The sequence below is a fragment of the Belonocnema kinseyi genome, chromosome 9 (assembly GCF_010883055.1).
Source record: "Belonocnema kinseyi isolate 2016_QV_RU_SX_M_011 chromosome 9, B_treatae_v1, whole genome shotgun sequence".
Classification (NCBI taxonomy): Eukaryota; Metazoa; Arthropoda; class Insecta; order Hymenoptera; family Cynipidae; genus Belonocnema; species Belonocnema kinseyi.
This window is the reverse complement of record NC_046665.1, coordinates 18,498,397-18,514,836: the sequence shown is the minus strand read 5'-3', so window position 1 is coordinate 18,514,836 and position 16,440 is coordinate 18,498,397. Positions and strand designations below refer to the sequence as shown.

The following is a 16,440-nucleotide window of genomic DNA, read 5'->3' as shown; positions in this document are numbered from 1 at the left end:
TGGAAAATTTTGATGGGTAAAAATTTAAATATTTTGTTTAAACTTCGTTTTTTTTATCATTATTTTTTACCAAAAATGTTACTATGTCTCCAGAACGTAGATTTTTCGGCCCCTACCCCTTTCCCATCTGAGAGAAACACATGCAAACATAGCCTGTGGATGATTTGGCTGTTAGATGCTGCGAAGATGAGCCTCGTGTAAAGCCGAAAATGCATGAGCACGAACTCGAGCTGGCCCGAGTTCCTCAATGACGATCTAGCTCAGTGATACCCAAACTGCTGCCCTGGGTAGGGTGGCTACCCGGCGGTAGGGGGATGCCACCCCTAGCCGGGTCGATTGGTAGGCTCCAAGGCAGTCCCCGCTGTGAGTAAGGGACTATTTATGTTGACCTAGCATGAATGCCTTTCAATGTTCTGAGATTAAGACCTGTTACAATAACTCAAGTTATAAAGGTGTGACACAATTAAATTTAAATGCGCTGAATCAATTTTGTGATATAATTTTAGAAATATGGAAAAAAAGTTCATAAAAATCAGTTAATATTTTCACTAAATTTGTCCAAGAAAATACATTACTGGACTACTTTGCAGCGTAACGAAAGTGCAATAAGTTTTGAAGTTATTAACCGACTTCTTTCTATCTTTTTCTAATGTTCTCCCCATAGTCCAGAAAATCTAACGCTGCCTATTAAAATTCGCTAATGAATATTTAACTAAATTTTCCATTTTTCCTGATCGGCTCTAATTTTCTTACAATGGGATGGTCGGGCGCGACAAGCCAGGACATGCCCGCATCACAGGCTGTCAAGTGTCTCCCCTTGGGTTTATGTATTATGAAAAAAATTTGAGGGTGGCGGCCCTACCACTCCCTAGAAAAAGCGAAAAAAGTTTGGGAATCGCAGATCTAGCTACTCCTCAACTTTATTCCGGTTTTAAAATCCCGAATTATCTTAGAATCATTAGGTTTATTGCGAAGAGAAAAAGACCATTTTCTGTATGTAAATATATATAGGACACAAGATTTCAGGGCCTTATATAAATATAGATACAATTTTAACTGAAATTTTTAATTCCTACTGAAGCTTGCAGTTGAAAGGCCGAAGAAAGGAATTTTCAAACAAGAATAATAATTTGCTGCAAAAGACGATGAATTTTCAACTAAAGAAATAAATATATAACCAAAAATGGACTTGTTTAACTTTTAAATGAAAAATGGAATTTTCAACGAAATAGTTTGATTCTTAACGAAAGAAATTGATTTTCAAGAAAAAAGATTCATTTTTTAGCATAAATGGAACAGTTAAATTTTGAATTCAAAAAATTAATTTCGATAAAAACAAAAACAATCGAATCTGCAACAAAACAGTAAAATTTTCAAAAAAGAAATGAATTTACAAATAAAAAGACCAGTAGAATAGTCTTTCAAAAAAGACAAATTAAAAAAAGTACATGAATTTTTAACCATATTATTGAATTTTCAACTTAAAATTCAATAGTTATACATTCAGTAAAATATAAATATTACCCCAAAAAAGAAAACAAAATATTTAAATTTTCAAGCAAAAGATTGAATTTAAAAATAAATCATTTAATGTTCCAACCAATAATTTTCTACCGAAAACAGAAATTCAAAATTTTTTAAAATCAGAATAAAAAATACTTTTAAACCATATTTTTTTTAAAGCACAATTTTGCGCAAACCTTTTAAAATTAAGACTTAAAACCTTCACCACTGTAATTATGTGATTGTGAATTCTTTTTTGTTAAAATATCTTAGCTCGATAGTTTGAGCGCACCTACGAACAGTGGTCTGGAATAGGAATTTACTGTTCATAATCGCCCACAGATCGTATTTCTTAACCGATTTAAAAATTTTTTTTCAGAAATGCTCAGCAATTAATTTTTAAGAGAATTGTGGTTTGATTTTTAAAAAAATTTTCACAGAGCAACAATATATAAACAAATATAGTGACAAAATTGACCATTTTAGCTTTGTGAGTTTTATCTCAAGAAAAAATACAGATAGAAACTCACTATCAGCCGGAATTATTGCACATGCATTCATAGAACATAATTAATTTTAATAATATTTAACTTAGTTATTATAAATAATTTTTATGAACAAATTCTTATTAGTGTTTTTTTATCATAGAAAAAATCGTTTATTTCACGCTAGTTGCTAATATTTTTCATAAGAGTCATAATTTATAACAAAAAAATTAGCATGAGTTAACAACTATTGTTTTTATAAACATTTCTATAAACAAATTCTTTATAAACGAGTTTTTCTCATAGCTGAATTGATTTTTCTGAACAAAAGTGATTCACAATTTTCCTTAAAGCCATTTATATACTTTAAGCTTCATGAAACATAAACAATATAGATTGTTTATAACAATTTAGTTAAACAAGTCTCCTAATCGGCCGTTTCCTCATACAAAAAAATGGTTTTTTTTCTTCAATAATTATTAGAGTGACATTTATTGCGGTGACTAACCAAAGAAATTAAATAAAGGATAATTTATATGATTGTTATAAACAATTTTTTTAACAAAACTATAATTCATTTTTTGTACATGCAAAAAAGACGTTTTCCACTGAAATTATCCGACGATAAACTAACAGTGAATCCAAAATTGGATATGGGACATTAAATAATAATTTGCGTAATTGTTAATAACAATTTTTGTAGCAAACTGTCCATAGCAATAACGCTGTGCTTGCGATTTAGAGGTCACCTATCTTTCATTTGTTTTATGCAACTTCTTGAAAAATAAATGAGGAACAAGTGAAAAATAAAGTGCAATAACGCTGTACTTGCGTATTCAGAAGTCACTTATCTTTCATTTGTTTTGTACGTAACTTCATGAAAAACAAATGAAGAACAAGTGACTCTCAACTAAAAAGTACAGTTCCAGGTTCACCGCTAGGTGGATATCTCTCGCACGCGCTCTCACAAAAGAAATCATAATTTTCGTTTATATAACTGAGAGAGGCTGCGTTGAAATTATTTTTATATGATTTGCTTTTGGCGTCATTTTAAAATATCTTCTGCAGGTTTGTACATTAAAATTGTTTGTATTATTATTTCTAATAAAAAATGGATGCTCTCAAGGTAGGTAAGAAGGTCCTTTGTGATTTTCTTATTGCCAATGAAAGTACTGACGTGCAAGGTTTGTTAAGTTTCATGCAAACTGAGTACAATCTTGATCCTGGGCATCTAGAAATAGTAGCTAATCACTTGAATTTGTATTTTTTACCTATATTTCAGAAAAAATAGAAAGAATGTTCAAGTATAAAAAGTCAGTTTGAAAAGAGATTCGAAAAGTGGCTAAAAACTGACTTCGTTGTTACTTTTTCTGGGATAAAATCAAAAGGAGGAAGAAAAAGTTCGGATACAAAATTCGAAGATGTATCTGCTGCGACAAGGAGATGAAAATTAATGTCCATTGAAGAGAGTTTTACGGCTCACATACTCCATGACACACATATTCCTATGGATTTTGGGGCGCTGAATTCAAATTCGGTATCAAAAATCACCCATCACGTTATGGTTGAGACATAACCTCAAAAAATGACGAAAAATCATGCACTGAGGCAAATAAATTTCAAAATAATGCCAGTGATGTAAGTTTTCACTTCAAAAACATGTCGACAACTGTGAAGGATCAACCCTTGTCTGATATCAACTTATTTAACATAACTTTACCCAACAGAACCTGACCTCGCCTAACCTGAATTAACAGAAATTTATTGAACTACACGTAAAGCTCTGGAAGCATATTTTCCCAGTAGCAAATGTGTGCTACATCGAATGGGTCAACTCGAGCCTAACCTAGACATAAATTTAACCTAGCCTAACCTAACCTAACCTCACGAAACACAATTAAACTGATTGTGTTGTCCCGTTGTGTTTGAGGTACCGTTTCATTCAGCTGCGGCTTAACCTACATAGAGGTTTAACCTATCCTAACCTAACAAAACGTGACCTAACCTAACCGATTACGCTGGCAACCCTGTTCTTGCGTACTTTCATATTTTGACATTAATAGCAGTAAATGTCTGGAGTTTCGTAACCGCTTGTTGCTAGCATTATTCGCCTGTGTATGTAGCCAGGGCACCTCCACGTGGTGACGGTGGGCAACGGATCCACATTGGCTGAGTCCCTGGGTAAACAGCGTTCATGCCGTCATGGCAGACACAGGTAAAAAGTGTATTACGATGCAGGGAAAAACTCCAGTATCGGCGTCTGGTCAGGGTGGGAAAGCGGGCTCTCCGACGTCGTCATCATGCAACCGTAGCTCTTCATCAATGGATCACTTGGTTGGTGTAGAGTCTCATGCTACAAGGAAAAAAACCGCTCGCATTTCTCAATCGCATGCCTGCAAGAATAGCTTAGATTCATTCTGTTACATTTGCAGTAAATATGAAATGAGCAGTTTGCGAAAATCAATCGACGAGGAAGTGAAAAGTCTTTACAAAAAGTGTTTTGACCGTAAATTGCCGCACCAAAAAAAAATGGGTTCCTCACGTTATTTGCAATTCCTACAGACTTATGTTGTATCGTCTAAAAAATTCAAACAACGAAAAGTGCCGCAAGTAATCTACACCAACCACATGGAAAAAACCCGTTATTGCGAAGGACTGCTACTTCTGCATGAATTCCGTCAAAGGGTTCAACGCCAAAAATAAAAATAACATTTCGTACATTAATGTGTGCACAGTCACAAGACAAATTGAAATCAATAAAAATGCACGCCAGACTGATTTAAGCGCTTTAGAAGATGATAGAATGGAAGTTGAAAGTCAACGTCATGGAGACGGTAGTGAAACCAGTGATCGAACAGAAAATAGTTCTGATGATTCCGATGAAAATGACGAAAAGATGACGAATATGGCGTGCATAAAATGAAACTAAAGGTTCCAATATTAGTGTCGCAACTAGAACTGAATGATTTTATTAGAGATCTTGGATTACCGAAAGACGGCGCTGAATTTGCTGCTTCATTTCTAAAAAGAAGAAATCTTCTAGAGCCAAAGACAAAAGTTTCGTTCTATCGCGTCAGGGACAAAGAATTCAGAAAGTTTCTCGTTAAAGACGAAGAGACGTCTTTAGTGTACTGCACTGACGTTAACGGACTAATGTACCACTTGAAGAAAAATGTGTGCAGAGACGAAGAATGGCGACTTTTCATTGATTCGTCAAAACGCAGCATTAAGGCTGTTGTACTGCATAACACGAATACTTATGCTCCTATCCCTATAGCTCACTCAACGGTCATCAAAGTAGAATATAACAATTTTAAAATGCTTCTTGAAAAACTTAATTGCACGAATCACAAATGGCAAATATGTGGTGATCTCAAAATCATAACAATGATATTAGGCCAACAATTGCGTTTCACGAGAGATCCATGCTTTATATGCCTGTGGAATAGCAGAGATCGAGCCAATCATTACAGAAAAAAACATTGGCCTTTAAGAGATTCATTCAAACCTGGTTCTCATAATATCATCAACCAAAGCCTCGTTGATCCAGAAAAAATTTTACTACCACCCCTCCGCATAAAGCTTGGGCTCATGAAGCAATTTTTCAAGGCATTAGACAAAGATGGACAATGCTATAAGTATATATCCCTTAAATTCCCTAATGTTTCAGACGCTAAATTGAAAGAAGGAGTCTTTGATGGACTTTGATGGACAGATTCGAATATTGACAAGAGATACTAATTTCGTGAGCCACATGACGAAAATTGAAATGGACGCTTGGGAAAGTTTTAAAGTAGTGAACGCAAATTTCATCGGTAACAAAAAAAGTCCAGACTACGAGAATATTGTTGCGTAAATGATAAGAAACTGCAAAAAGTTAGGCTGCTTGATGAATTTAAAACTTCACTTTCTAGATTCCCATCTGGATAAGTTTCCAGAAAATGTTGGTGATTTTAGCGAAGAACCAGGGGAACGTTTTCATCAAGACATAAAAGTGATGAAACAATGATATCAGGGTAGATGGGACGAGGTCATGATGGCTGATTTTCGCTCGATGTTGAAAAGGGAAACGAATGTAGGTCTTAAACGTAAGCGTAACCCTTTGCATCGTTCCTTCAAAGAAAAAAGGACACGTTATAGCAGCCAGAAAAGAGAAAAAAAGTTTAAATAAGTTGATATCAGGCAAGGGTTGATCCTTCACAGTTGTCGACATGTTTTTGAAGTGAAAATTTGCATCACTGGCATTATTTTAAACTTTATTTGCCTCAGTGCATGATTTTTCGTCATTTTTTGAGGTTATGGCTCAACCATGACGTGATGGGTGATTTTTGATACCGAATTTGAATTCAGCGCCCCAAAATCCATAGGAATACGTGTGTCTTGTTACCAGATCCGCACACTTTTTTTTGTGTGGCTGTGCTATCAAAGTATCAATATAATACTATTCACTTACAGGCCAAAGAAAGAAAGGCTGACATTTATCCTTCATATGTGAATGTATTAGAGATTAAAAAAGATTATTATCCTTCAATTTTTCGAATATCGGAAGAAGGAGCCATGGTTGAGATTCAGTCTCTTATTGATCACACTATTCAACGTCCTTTTAAAGATCCGAATTTATGCCTTCCGATTTCAGAGAATAGATTAAAGATCACTTATTTCGACTTTGAAATTAAATATGGCATCGATGGTCTGCCAACTGATGCAAAGTACAATCAGAAGTTTAATAACAACGATTTGGCCGATGACTCTTTTTTCACAGCATCAATGGTGCCAATATGGTTGAGAGTAAAGCATATGGGAGAAACAGTTTGGATGAATCTTCATAGTACCTCGCCAAAACGTTGTATACCTATCATGATTAAATATGCAAAGGAAACAAAGGAATTAACGAAATCGGAAATCAAAAATATTAAGACACAAGTTCAGAAGCTTAGACCCACAACAATTACTATGACTAATGGTGTGTATATAGTGACAATAGAAATGAAGCTAACTATGTTGAATGGAAAAGTTTGTACAGCTCTCACTGATACTCTATCATCTTCTACTTGCTACATTTGCAAAGCGACACTATCACAAATGAATGATCTAGAGCGTATAAAGCAGAAGATAGAAATTTTATCCAGCCTAGAATTTGGTCTTTCTACTTTGCATGCCTGGTATAGGTTCATGGAGTTTATACTACATATTGCTTATCGGTTGCAAATCTGCAAATGGAGCATATGCAAGAAAGATGATAAAGAAACGATGAAAGAAGCTAAGAAAAGAATTTGTAGCGAATTTCAAAGAAGATGGGAATAATAATTGATCAACCAAGTCAAGGATCTGTCAACTCTAACTGTGGTAATACGGCTCGTAGGTTTTTCTCGAATGTTGATCAAGTGTCAGAAATAACTGGAGTAAATAAAAAACTCATTAAAATGTTTAGAAACATACTACAAATGTTAGTACGGGTAGCAGAAAAATTCCTCCTCTCTTTTTCAACGAGTATGCTTTTAGGACAGCCAAATTGTATGTGAGCTTATATCCATGGTACTACATGCCTTCTTCAGTTCATAAAATACTGCTACATGGGGGATAAGTTATGGAGAATTTTATGCTGTCAATTGGCATGTATTCCGAAGAAGCTTCTGAAGCCAGGAACAAGGATATCAAGTACATTCGACAGTTCAACACACGAAAAATCTCTCGAATGCATACTGTGCACGACCTAATTCACAAACTCCTTGAGTCCTCAGATCTTTTCATTGCATTCGAAACTAAAAATGATTCGAATTCTGAATCGTAATTTACTTATTGTAAGTTTTTTATAATAATCTCATTATTATTATAAGTATCAATTTTTTCATTGATTCAATAACACAAATAAGATTATCACAAAAATGATTGAAGAAAAAATCACTTTTTTCTACGACCAACCGCAGATTGTCACGCATTGTTTTAAAATTGTTATTAACAATTACGCAAATTATTATTTAATGTCCCATGTCCAATTTTGGAATCACTGTTAGTTTATTGTCGGATAATTTCAGTGGAAAACCGTCCTTTTGGCATGTAAAAAAATATAAATCATAGTTTTGTTAAAAAAATTGTTTATAACAATCATATTAATTATTCTTTATTTAATTTCGTTGGTTAGTCACCGCAATAAATGTCACTCTAATAATTACTGAAGAAAAAAACATTTTTTTCTACGAGGAAACGACCGATTAGGAAACTTGTTTAACTAAATTGTTATAAGCAATCTGTATTGTTTATGTTTGATAAAGCTTAAATTACATAAATAGCTTTAAAGACAATTGTGAATCACTTTTGTTCAGAAAAATCAATTCAGCTATGAGAAAAACTCGTTTATAAAGAATTTGTTTATAGAAATGTTTATAAAGACAATAGTTGTTAACTCATACTAATTTTTTTGTTACAAATTATCACTCTTATGAAAAATATTAGCAACTAGCGTGAAATAAACGATTTTTTCTATGATAAAAAAACACTAATAAGAATTTGTTTATAAAAATTGGTTATAATAATTAAGTTATGTATTATTAAAATTAATTATGTTCTATGAATGCATGTGCAATAATTCCGGCTGAAAGTGAGTTTCTATCTGTATTTTTTCTTGAGATTAAAATTCACAAAGCTAAAATGGTCAATTTTGTCACTATATTTGTTTATGTATTGTTGCTCTGTGAAAAAAATTTTAAAAAAGCAAACCACAATTCTCTTAGAAATTAATTGCTGACCATTTCTGAAACAAAACTTTTAAATCGGTTAAGAAATACGACCCGTGGGCGAGTATGAACAGTAAATTCCTATGCCAGACCACTGTGCTACGGCACGCGACTGATGGCAATTGCAGTTCGCGCTCAGTCTTTGTATTTCTCCCGCATTCGGGCACAAACCTTTTAAAATCGAAGGTCAACGAACAGACAACTGTAATTTTGTGATTGTGAACTCTCTTTTGGTAAAGCTCTTTCGGCTTTAACGAACATATTCTCATCAAGTATCTCGTGCTTCGCACTTAATTTTGTCCAAAATTTCAATTTTTCTACATTATACACAATACTTTTACATCAAATATAATACATTTTTTATGTAACTCTGCCTGGTATTGCTTTTTCATTTAATTTTCGACGGTATAAATGCACTTTTAACTGAAAAATATAAAGTTTTAACCAAAACTGAAACAGTTAAATTCTAAATTCAAAAAATGAATTTTGATGAACAAAAAAAAACTATCGAATTTATAATAGAATAAATAAATTTTGTAACAAAGAAGTTAATGCACAAAGAACAACAATAATATTAGACCAAAAAGATAAATTTGTCACCCTATAGTTACATTTTCAATTAAAAAGAGAATTTTTTGACAAAATAAAGGAATTGTTACATTTTCAGTAAAAAATAGTAATTGAAGAAAAACGAAGTTTAAACAAAATATTTAAATTTTTAACCAAAAAATTATTTTTCCACCAAAAAGATAAATTTTTAATAAAAAAGACTAATTTTTGGTTGAAAAATAAATTAATTTTTAAAAATGGAAATAGAAATTTTTACCGAAACCAGGATTAGGGTGAAAATAGGGGAAAAAAGGCAGGTTTTCGGAAAAGGAAGAGGACTAATGCAATTTTGCCCGTTGAGTCCGTTACTTTATTTAATATGCTGCTGGCAGACTTAGGGCCCCTTTTACCACTCTGGTGCTGATATCGAGTTAAGAACCGGCTAGTTAAATTGACGGTGGAAGTTAACTGACCGTGCCCTTCACCAGGAATTGGTCAACGTAATGGCACTCATCGTTATGTAGCCGTACGGTGTTGCAATTTGCCTATTGACAGCAGACGATATGCTACTGTTTCATCCTCAAAATTTAAAAACAAATTTTAAACCTCATCGTGAAGCTTAAATGATAAAAACACCAACTTGAAAGCAGTAGGGAAATACTTGTATGGTAATCCATGAGTAGTAAACTACGACCGATGATAAATATGCAACGGTCGATAAAGTAGTAACCGCGAGCTAATTACCCGTGCATTACCATAAGTATGCCGACCAATTCAAAGCATCGGTAATTTAGAAATATATCAGTTTTCCTATTAAAAATGGTATATATTACACCCACATAATAAAGGGTAATCAAATTGTATACCATTGAAGACTACAAAAAGATCATAATTAAAACTAAAAAGTAGTAATATAACTATATAGTTAAAATAAGTAATTGATGCATCGGCCTATAGAAATTAGAATTAAGATATTGTCTAGAAAAGAGGAAGAGAAGAGTAACGAAATTACAAACGAATAATAAGGATATCAATACAGCTAAAAAGGGGACAATAAAATGAAAATTATAGAGTATGTTAGAAATATAGACAACGAGAGCAAAAATAGATACGAGACTTTGTCAGTACGTGCCTCGTCGAGTTTTCTCAATCGCACTTACCTCGTCGAGTTTTCTGGATTGTACGTGACTACAAGAGGCTTAGTCCTACATAAACCCCAGACTCACCCCTGGTGGTTGTCTTTAGTTTGTGGCAGTCACACTGTCAACTTAAACTTCAATTGTACGAACCGCTTGGAAAAAGTCGCGATCGATTCGACCAACGCGAAATATTCCTTAACGAAGAACTGCATTGTGTAAAGTCGCGTACTTATTATTTTCCATCGTGAAATAGTACGAAGTGTTCAGAATAAAACTAAGTCCCTTCGGCTTTCGGTCCTCGTATACGTAGATTTCCGAATATTTCGTGTGTATCAATTAAAAACACCCGGTAGAATTCCGTCGCTATTCTACAAATTATCGGGGATATCATCGACACTACAAATCTTCTCTTGCCCTTTCAAGACTAAAAGGTAGCATAAATTTTCATAATTATTCCACTGTAAGCTAATTTTATGTTCCTATATTCTGATAAGTACACCTATAATTTGTGAAAATTGTCGTGTTTTTGAATTTTAAATAACACGCAATCCCCGTAGGATTGACAAGTGACAACGATCCCACATTAAATAATAGTCAGGCCTTACCGCCCTGACTTAATCAGCTCTTTAACCTCCCTTGCCTATCCCATCAATAAACTATCCTCGCCTTTTGCTTGAGACGTAACATCTGATTTGATGGCAGCGGTGGGATTGTCACTTTTTCGTTTAAATTCAGTATATTTAATCTAAATTTAAATTCAGTGGTTCCCTAAAATCTCAAAAATTGTATTATCGGTTATAAATAACAAATTTCTTCGAAACTATTTACAATGTGATTTCAGTATAGTAAAAACAGTAAAAAAGGTGTGTAAATTAATTAATCCGGAAAAATTAAAAAAAATTAGATTTCTAAACCCTTTTCTCGTTACATCTTGCAATAGCGCTTCCTCTTCTAGATTCCTGAGAGTCTAGGAAAACAATTTAACTCCATTGTAAGAATCTCTCTTTCACGAACTGATCACTCGTGATTGAAAATCCTACAACGGAATTAGTGTTTGCAAATTCAATCAATTTTAACGAAAAGGAAAGTTAAAGTTTCAATTAATAGACACAATCAACACCTTTACATTCGTTATTTAACGAATTAAGTGTGCCTAATCTTTATTGCCTCTCTCTAACTCAAAGAAGGCAGTCGGTTGCGATAGTTACGAGTTCCCGATCAGACCGTTTACTTATATTTCGGCAATGCGTTTAATCAATTCATGATTAATAAAGGTGCAGTAATGCATGATAGTAACTAATACAGTTACCTATTCCGGACACAAAAGCAGATAGAGAATTTCCATGAAAATAACCCCTCACGAACATATAATTGAAATTATTCTAAAGTTTGTGGCTATGTCATGTATTAGTTCATGCAGTCTAACCTTTACCGCTTTTTCTACTTAAGCTGAACGCAACTTTCAGTCAGTGATCAAGCGTAATATAGGAGCTCCGCACAAGAAGGCGACAGGCGCTCGAGAACGAGTAAAAATATAGTCCACGCTGTGACGTCAGGTATCAGAAGTGAAATTTTGAATTTGAAAAAACCACAAATATAATTAAATAGCTCTTGAAAGATAAACTTGTGTCTCCATTTACAATTTTTCTCTCAGGTTCAAAATTTCCTGTAGATAAATAAAAACTGACTTTTTTCATTGAAAAAACCATGTTTTTTCACATTCAACTCGCCGTAAATAATTCGTGTATCAACAAATTAACAAATTTCTTTCTGAGTTTTATTCGTAAAACTCTAGTAGAGGCTGCAGTGTCCAAAAAAGGTCAAAAGTTAAATGCTAATGTTTTTTTTTTTAATCCGAATGAAAAACCGCGTTTTCAGACTTTCACAATAAAAAAGTGAGCGAGGAAGTTTGAGCTACGACTAACTTGAAGCGAACGAATTTTCCGTCAATGTATTGGCCAACTTTTTGGAAAATGTCAACTTGGTTATATTTTTAGTTTCATGATTACAGTGAGTTTATTACGACCTCGCGACGCGTCACCAGAGGATATTTCGGGGACTCCGCCGGAGCGCTGACGACTGTAAGCGAGTGGACAAAACGAAGGAAGGGCAAGGACAACATTTTGAACGTTTCTCGTTTGTTTACTTTCTATTTTTATCTCTTCTTCTACACAAAGGTTCACTCTTCGCTCATTCTCATTTTTCACGTTCCTAGAGAGATTTCTCTATGTAAAATTACATATCATTTTTTCCAATCATGACTTCTATTGAAGCTAGTACATCGAAGTCAACTCGTAAACGAAAGTCTAACGATGCATTGTGAAGTAAAAGCAAAGACAATTATCATTATGATAGAGAAATTAACAAAAAGTCACGTGATACGGTGAGTAACATTTCTTTTTTTGTTCGTAAACTGAGTTCTAGGAAGCGGTAAATCGAATGAATTTTTATTTATTTATTTATTTTTAGGTAAAACTGAAAATGTCTGAAATTTAGAAAACGCGGTAAAAAATTTCTCAACATTGCATCATTCTAAACATTCCTAAAACTTTCAGAAACTAGTTTTTTAAGTAATTATTGTAAAACATTTTCGTAACATTTCCCTAAATCCATCACATTTCAAAAGGATTTTTACACCAAAAAATCACTGAATTTTGAAAATAACCTTCTAAAATTTTCAGAAATTTCCGTACTTTCGGTGTTTATTTATTATTTAGACCATCAAAGACTAGTATAAATGTTTCACAATATTGTATTTCGACTATTTATCTTTTTTGTGTATTCTTCAATCTCATTCTTCAAGGCTGTACGTGCCATTTGCGCTTTTCTCATTTTGTAGCATCTGCTTTCTGAAAATTATCACTATTTATGAGCTTGGTTGCTTTTGCTTTCGAAATGTCTGTTTAGAATGTAAGCTTTGATCTTAACACCTTTGAATTTGAAGGATCATTAAGGACGGTATACGGGCCTCTGTACTCTATTAAACCCTGGGATCTTGCTCCGCTGGCGATTAATGCCCAGTATGGTCATTTTACCTTTCCTGCAATTTATCCCTCGGTATCTAGGCCTGCTTGATGCTTCACTTTCAGGGCACGTCCTGCTGTTGCCAGTTTTCAAAAATTTCAATGTATTCGACTTTACATCTCTGGCATCAGTGGAATTTGCCTAGGTCGCCTGCCAGTCGTGCCTTTGAGGGTCAGTGCTCTCCGAGACTTGAACGACTGAACTTGTGCATTTTAAACTAAATTTATGTGTCAATCTTTACGAACTTTATAAACCTAATTTTTATTATCTGAAATTGTAACCACCCTTTATACCATTTTTTTAAAATAGTGGAGTTTATATAGATGTTCTTTAAATAAATTGTATTTTAAAGAATCTCTGTTTTCTTCATTAATTGAAACGAACCTGAACTTTTAACACAGCACGTTGGTACCATTTACGCATGCAAACATTTAGACTCGTCGCACATGCTTACTTCAAAAATTTTTCCAACAGGGTGCTCAATATGTTTCGTGATCAGGAAAAATAGTTCCCGCTAAAATTTTCAACCCAGTCAAATCATGTTGCAAAAAGCAATGTTTCGAAGAAATCAATGATAATCTTCAAGAAGATTTACACAAAACATTCTGATCGTGTGGAACTACGAGGTTCAAAATTCATTGATTGTAGAAATGATGAAAATGAAGTAGTCAGAGGAATCTACAAAGCGAAATGATTGCATTTATTTTTATTCTAATGCTTTGTACGATATCAAAAGCGATGTATGTCAAAAATTTCTATTAAATCTATTAGGCGTGAGTAAAAAACGTTTTGCGACAGTTAAAAAAAATGAATCAAGGGGAAAAATCTTTGTGATTTAAGGGATAAGCATGGAAAACAGCCTGTCAAGTTAATCGAAACTGTAAAATGGTTAAATTTAGAACATTGCGAAACTGAACCACACACTGAGTCTCATTACTCTCTGAAAGAAACAGTTAAAATATTTCGAAAATCCGGAACTTACAATAACACGATTGTATTCTGAATTTTTGGATTGCTATTCTTCAAAAACCGGAATCACCGACTCACTAATTTCTTTCAAAACATATTACGTATATTTCAAGGGGAATCTCAATTTTGCTTTTCAGTTGCCTCGAACTGATGTTTGCAATTTCTATTTCATTCATGAAAAAGTTCCGAACGAAAACGTAGAATTTCTCGATCACAAGAAAAATATTGAAGAAAATCGAAATTTAAAACATTCAATGATTCACGAAAAAAAACACTTTGTTGCGAATTTGATTTTGGCCAAAATTTGCCTCTGCCGAAAATCGCTGTTTCCGATCAATTTTATCGGCGATTGATTTGGCTCCATATTTTCAGTGTACATATTTACAATTCCAAGTCAAATTTGGTAAAAAATTGTGATCGCAGTTATATGATTCCGTGTATGGAAGGTCACTTCAAAAAAGGCGCGAATACTGTTTGCAACTTATTACTCATTCGTATTGCTAATGCGATTGAAATTTTGGCATGTACGGTAAAACGAAAAAAGCGAAAGAAGTGATAGAAAGTGCTGAAGAATATTTGGAGGTCATCAGATCTGCTTGATCTGACCCTTTTATCACTGTTGAAGAAAAAGATTATAAAGTTTAGATTTCGAATTGAAAATGAAAGATTTCATCGACGATTTAAGAAAAAAACCTAAAAATTAGTAAAGCGGTGAAGTTTGATCGAAAAGTTACTTTCCGAGAATTAAAAAATGCTCCAACCGCTGAAGCTTAAGGAATAACGTATGAAAAAGAAAAAGACCTGAAATCTTTGCTACAATATTTGTCGCCGAAAGGTAACGAGTTTTTCGAATCGTATTTGAAAACTGTGTCTATTAAAAATAAAAAATAAATTCAAAATTATATCACCGTGCCCAGCAAAACACACGAGGAAGTTTATTCTTAAAAAATTCGAATAAAAAAAACCCTTATTTCGACGAAGTAATACTTATAAGTTTTTGTTAAAATAGTCATTGGGGAAGTTTTTGTACAATATTGTCTTTGTAAGATGAATAAAAATTGAAAATGATTCTATTCTCGAACTTTGAATCTTGTTGCTTTTAAGCTTTAATATTCCTATCGTTTGTTTTGTCCACTCAATCGCATTCGTCAGCGCTCCGGCGGCGTCCCCAAAATATCCTGTAGTGACGCGTCGCGAGGTCGTAATAAACTCGCTGTAATCATGAAACTAAAAATCTAATCGAATTGAGATTTTCCGAAAAGTTGGCCAATACATTGGCGGAAAATTCATTCGCTTCAAGTTTGTCGTAGCTCAAACTTCCTCGCTCACTTTTTTAATGTGAAAGTTTAAAAACGTGGTTTTTCATTCGGATTAAAAAAAAAGACATTAGCAATTAACTTTTGACATTTTTTGGACACTGTAGCCTCCGATATAGTGTTGCGAATAAAACTCAAAAAGAAATTTATTAATTTGTTTATAAACGAATTATTTACGGCAAGTTGAATGTGAAAAACATGGGGGGTTCAATTTAAAATGTCAGTTTTTATTTATTTACTGGAAAATTTGGAACCCGAGAGGAAAATTGTAAATGGAGACTCTAGTTCCTTTTTCTAGAGTTATCTAACTATATTTTTTGTTTTTTCAAATTCCAATTTCACTTTTGATACTTAACGTCAGCATAAAGGAGCAGGCTGAAAAGAAAAACTCAATATAAAAGCCACCGAGAAATTTTAACTAGACAGTGAAGCGGAATTCGATCAAAAATTAAATTCAATCATAAACCAGAATGAAAATGAACCAAATGAACCTAAAATTCCAAACCTATTATACGAAAGAAATAGCAAAGAAAATACAAATGCAAGTATTCCAAAACAAATAGAATTTGTTTCAAACGTAAAATTTGCAATAAAACAAAAGGAAGAGGAATTACCTCAAGCAAAAGCGTCCATCAGTCATTTGGGCTGTAAGTTATTGACCGTAGTTTCAACACCATGTAAATTAATCCAAATTTTAAAACCAAACATTCGCTATAACAAA

General features: G+C 33.4%; 1 protein-coding gene across 7 annotated transcripts in view; it reads left to right on the top strand.

Annotated features, from left to right (window-relative positions):
* LOC117179820 overlaps positions 1–16,440 on the top strand; it is a 53,527-nt gene that overhangs the window by 20,171 nt on the left and 16,916 nt on the right. For 3 of the 7 annotated variants that reach the window (XM_033371952.1, XM_033371953.1, XM_033371951.1), the window contains exon 1: positions 12,627–12,793. The exons of 1 other annotated variant lie outside the window; for it this stretch is intronic. The gene's annotated coding sequence lies outside the window, so the exon portion shown is untranslated. Of the gene's footprint in view, positions 1–10,729; positions 10,842–12,498; positions 12,547–12,626; positions 12,794–16,102; positions 16,367–16,440 lie in introns of those variants that run through there. 3 more of the 7 variants (XM_033371954.1, XM_033371957.1, XM_033371955.1) reach the window with 3 other exon arrangements.